A 6000-nucleotide genomic window follows, 5' to 3' on the forward strand; every position below is an offset into this window, starting at 1 on the left:
TGAGTCCAGAGATTTAAACGTGATTCTAGCTTCTCAAGGAGAGTGCGCCAAGAGGCGTGCTTTAAGGCGGAAGCTATTAGAGGGGCGCCCAGATATTTGGAGGGAAGGGTATCAATGGTAAAACCCAGAATACGCGCAATGGCAAATTGGGTGACCGGGGGGGTGTGGAAGAAGTAGATCTGAGATTTAGCCGTATTGATGCAAGTGCCAGAGGCTTCGGAGAAGTCATTCAGCAGGGTTTTAAAGAGGGAGGCTTCCTGAACAGAGGGATAACCAAACAACATATTGTCGTCCACAAACTGTTGGTGGGAGATCGCAGGCAAGTTATGGATCGACAGACCTTTGAGGCAATTGGAGAGGAGGGCTTGCTTAATGTGACGACCCAGACCTTCCGCCATCAAAACAAAAAGGAAAGGTGAAAGGGGATCACCTTGTCTGATTCCTCTGGAAGGCCTGAAGGGATGGGAGGGGATGCCATTAATGAGGATGGAGAAGAAAGAGGAAGATATGAGGCTCATCACCCAGCGCACCCACATATGTGAGAAACCGAAGGCTGATAGCATTTTTTGAATGTATAACCAATTAAGCTTATCAAAAGCTTTTGAGAGATCGAGCTTGAGGATCATACCTGCTTGTTTGGAGTGCTTGAGGGAGTGTATGACTTCATGAGAGAGAATGATTCCGTCCAGGATCTGTCGCCCCTCTACATAGCCCGACTGCTCCGGTGAGATGAGCATGGGTAGAAACGGTTTCAGCCTGTTGGCAATCACCTTGGATATCACCTTGTATATGACATTACAGAGCGCAATTGGCCTAAATTTGTCCGGAGTTCTGGTGATCTCCTCCTTGGGGATAAGCGCCATGAAGGTAGAATTAAGGGATGGAAGAAGCCAGTGTTGGGTGCGCGATTCCTCCACCACTTGCCAAACCTCTTCTTTTATCAGATCCCAAAAGGAGTGGAAGAACGTTGTGGTAAAGCCATCCGGGCCAGGGGCCTTGCCTTCCTTGAGCTGTTGCATTGTTGTATCCACCTCCTGTTGCATGATAGGATGTAAGAGAAGTTCATTGTGCTCTGCTGTAATGAGTTTGGGCACATTACTGATGATTTTATCTATGGCCGGAGTTCTGTCCAGTTGGGGTTCTTGATGAACCTGCTTAAAGTGCCTGAGGAACTCCTGCTCGATCTCCTCATGATTTTCCAATCTCTCCCCTTCTGGATTCTGAATGAAAGAGATAGTGTTGTGCATCCTTCGTTGTATAGTGGTTCGATGAAAGAATTTAGTGTTCCTTTCTCCCTCTTTCAGCCATTGAATCCTTGATTTTTGTCTCCATAGGATTTCCTCCTGCTTCCTTCGCTCCTCCAATTGGTTATGAATGCGCAGTTCCTGAGCCAGGGTATCCTCGTTGTGTCCTTCTGAAATGATATGTTGCTGGAGCTCTGCCATCTCCTTGTTTAAACTCTGCTGGGCTTGAAAGATGTTGCCAAATGTCTCCTTGTTCCAAATCTTGATTTGGGCCTTGAGGAATTTGAGTTTTTGCTGGAACTGAAACATTTTTGAACCACCTGGTGGGGGAAAGGAGGTCCATACAGATCTGATGAAGTCTTTGAATGCGGGGTGTGAGAGCCAGAAAGCCTCAAAGCGAAAAGGTCGCCTTTTAACATCACCTGGTCTTTGCCATTGGAGGGTGATCGGCCAATGATCTGAGCCTGAGAATGGGAGAATTGAAGCCGATATGTCTCTGCCCAGATGCACTATATTGTCAGAAAGGAGGAATCTATCAAGTTTGGATGCTATTTGCTGTCGTCCAGTTCTACGGTTGCTCCATGTATGCGTACCATTGCAAAATTGCATATCTATGAGAGCATTGTTATGTATAAAATCCTTGAAGTAGGGTACCTCCTGCTCCAGTCTCGCGCGCCCCCCTTTCTTTTCTTCCATCTTGGTTATCATATTATAGTCCCCTCCTACTATCCACAGCGGATGGACTCTGTTGCTGTTGAGTTCTTCTATTGTGTTAAGAGCTGCAATTTTCCTGCTGGCTATTTGGGGAAAATAAACGTTGGTCAAGTGCCCATACACATTAGTGCCTACTATGTGAAAGGTTGCTTGAATCATGTGATGTGTTGCATGAATGTCATTCAGTTCAATCGCTTGGGTGCTCCAAGCAATTGCCAATCCTCCCGAAGCCCCTGTGGCATCCACTGCCACCGAGTGACATCCTGGCCAAGCTTTAGCTAGAATATTTGCTACAGCACTATTATTACACTTAGTTTCCTGTAGAAAGAAAATTTGTGGCTGCTCCTGCTTAATCATATCTTTTATTAGTCTTCGTTTCCCAGGGCTGTTGAGCCCTCTTATATTCCAAGAAATCAGCTTCATGGTTCACTGTGGTGGGTGGGCTTGTAGTACTTAGTTAGCTTGGCATACCTGCCTGAATCCACCAGAATTTTCCCTAGCGCAATTGTTCGCTGGAGATCTGTTCTTCTTCCTCGCTTTTTGAAATCCTTGGGAGGTAAACCTAAGTCCCATTGACTGCCCAGTTGGATGCCAAGCTGCTGCTGCTGGTACGCTCTAGCGATGATGACTTCCAGTTTGCTGATCTGGAGCTCTGATATTTTGTCATAATCCCTTTTCCTGCAAAATTGCTCCATTGCCTGGATATCAAGACCATTTAGGTCAAAGCTCTCAGGCTCTTCCTCCATTAGCTGTACTTGATTTTCCTCGTTCACAATGAGAGCATGGCTTAAGGATTGACTGGGAGTATCATCCACCTCCATATCTTTCTCTTTTTCCTCGGAGTTCTTGCTTGCCTTCTGGGGTGAGTCCGGGGGGGAACTGTCATGCAAGGGGGGTGTTGTGGGCACAGGATCAGGGTGGTGTTAGGACTCCAATATGTACCATTTTGTTATATATTTTGATATCATTTTACTCTCAAAACCATAAGCTCCAATGTCTTTTTCATTCACTATATCCTAAGGTATATGGAAACCTTCTCTTTATTATATGGTTAATCTGTCTTACATTTAATTCCATAATACTCTTATATTTTATCAATTATTGAAGTGCATTGTTGCTAACATAAGTTGAAGATCGCAGATAAAGTTATATGCCTTGATGAGAACGAGCGGCTGTAGCTGAAACAGCTGACTGAGTTGCGGGAACAGCCGACTACGTTGCTGAAACAGCTGGTCCCGTTGCTGAAACAGCTGGTCCCGTTGCTGAAACAGCTGGTCCCGATGCTGAAACAGTTAACTCAGCTGTTGAAATAGCCGACAAAGCACGCAAATTCCGTTATGCGTAATTTGCGATTCTGAAGAACTTTTTGTGGATAATAGCAGCAGGCCGAAGATACGGTTACCTGAATTATTGTAAAGATAGCATGACTGTTGTCTCGGTTGTAACAGTATCTCTTTTTAAAGAAGAACAGAATAGTCTTGTTTTGAACAGAATCGAGATATCCGCTCTTGTGTAAAATTGTAAATGATGTCTCCTCTTTAAAAAGAGGAGACATCATCATTAGAGGGGATCGAACTGTAATTTTGAGAACAGCATTGTGTGAGACAGGAGCTAGTCTCCTTTTTGTATGTACCAGTTTCTTGACAGATGAATAAAGACCTGTTTTGAGCATTCTAGTTTAATTCTTTCTCTTGGGGAATCTTGTGAGAAGGAAAGGGCCCGCCTTCCTCACAAGATCCACCCCTTTATTCCTGTAGTTGTTTATTTCTTATGTATTTGCATTGTATTTAGTTCTGTTGCTGAAACACTAGTTACATGGTTTGTGATACTCTGTTTCTTAGCGCTACATGTATTGATTGCACGAGTGGATGATGAGAGCATGTGCTGAAGATCCCTGTACAGAGGGATAGGGTCTTGCTCCATTGATTGCTTTCTTTTACTTGCAGTGTGATTAGAACAGAGAGGCCAAGTGCTGAAGATTCATGTTCCTGGGAATAGGGTCTTGACCTCTTAAGGTTACTTCTTTTGCAGTGTGATTAGTGCCAGGCAGCAGGTGCTGAAGTTCCCACCAAGGAATAGGGTCCTGTTCTTGCTATAGTTGAATGATTTCTTTTCTTATACATTTATTTCCCTTTTGCTGTAACAGAGAAATCGTGTCTGCTATAAGTTAATTGACTTCAGCTTTAATTAAGTAGACTGTGAATTGATAGATTGCTGAATTTAACAATTTTGTGTGACTTTCTTTTACTACAACATTGAACTGCTTTTGAAATTGAGCATATCCAATGCGCTATTACCTTTGGAATAAAAAGACCTTCTCGGGTTGACAATTTATGTGGAGCTCGAATTGTGAAAACAATTAGAGCGACCAACATTTTGGCGCCGTTGCCGGGGAAGGTAATTATAGATTTCAAAAAGCATTTATCTATTTTTTCTAATGTGCAGATTGTATGAGAGGACGAGGAAACCAGAAGAAAAATAACCGCGCAGGTGGCAAGGGCTGGGGAGGACGAAAAATGTTTATTGACGAAATCGTATCAAAGGCTGAATCATCACAAAGACTGAGTTCTCGAAAGTCAAAATTTCAGCGTTCCCCTCAGTCAGATTACAGAACAGAAGAAGTTGTGGGTCCTGAACATACAGAAGAAGTTGTGGGTCCTGAAAATACAGAAGAACCAGCAGTCAGCGCTGAAGAGTCAGAGGAAAGTAGCAGAATAGAAGAACATATCGAGGAGATAGTAGAAAGCGCTGGACGACCGGTAGGAAATATTGAAGAACCAATAGAGAATTCTGACGATCGAGAAAGTGCAATAGGAGGACCAACAATGGAAGACAACAATGATAATTTCCTCTTTGGAGGAGGACGTACAGGTCTTGAAGAAGAAAGAAGGGATGAAAATTCTCTTTCTACCTTGGGATTTCCCATTAGTGATCTTCCTGCAGGAACAATGAAAAATATCCCATTGTCTGCCCTACCTAACTTTCATGGTTTATCTACTGAGGATCCTGACGAGTTTCTTTTTGAATTTGATATTTTATGTAGAAGCTATGATTATGTTACTAATGCTCAAAAGTTGAAACTGTTTCCAGCCACCTTAAAAGGGAATGCCTTGAGATGGTTCATGAGCCTTGGGAGCCAGGTAATCACAACATGGGAGCAAATGAAACAAAAATTTCTTCTTAAATATCAGGACTACTACCGGACAAGAGAGAAGAAGGATGAATTATTCAATATGGCACAAAAATCGGATGAAAGCTTGGAGGACTACATCGAAAGATTGCAATACAACATACAGAGATCCGATCATCCAGATATAAGTAAGGAAATTTGTAAAACAATATTACTTAGAGGGTTAAGGGATGATTGTTTAAATATGTTAAATATGCTTGCTAAGGGAGATATATCTAAAGAATCATATGATGAGATTTGTGAACTTGCTAAAAGATGTTCTAGGGGAGCTACAAGAAATAGAATAAGAGATTCCACCTATTCAAGGGTACAGAAATCAGCCAATGGAGGAGCAACAAGAGCAGAGATAGGTAATTTGCTTGAAGAATTTAAAACCGAAATGCTAAGTTCTTTTGCTTCGCAGATTGACACTTTGCAGGTTAAGAAGAAGCAGGCTGAGGCAGAAGCAACTCTGGCTGTCTACTGCCCGAAATGTAGAGATAAACATCCACTAAGGGAGTGCCCAAGAGATAAAGTACCAGTTTGCACCCTTTGTGAGAAAGATCATGAGACAGAACAATGTCCATCTCTACCGGGGATAAAAGCAGCGATGCAGCCAACAGAGGAAGAAGCTGAAGCAGTCTACCTGCTAACTCAAAGAAGACAGTGGCAACCTAAAGGGCAAGGTACGAATTCTGGTATGCCATTTAATCGTTGGAACAATTATTCTGCTTTTGGCCAAACAGGCTACCCCCCCTTCAACCAAATGCAATATCCACTTTTCAATCAAATGAGTTTCCCACCCATGCAAATGCAAAACCCTCCCTTTGTTGATCCTTCAATGTGGACTCCTTGGCCTCCACAGCAACCACC

This window comes from Pinus tabuliformis, chromosome 9 (genome assembly GCF_031772625.1).
Source record: "Pinus tabuliformis cultivar Carrire ecotype Pingquan chromosome 9, CPIR1, whole genome shotgun sequence".
In the NCBI taxonomy this organism is placed as follows: Eukaryota; Viridiplantae; Streptophyta; class Pinopsida; order Pinales; family Pinaceae; genus Pinus; species Pinus tabuliformis.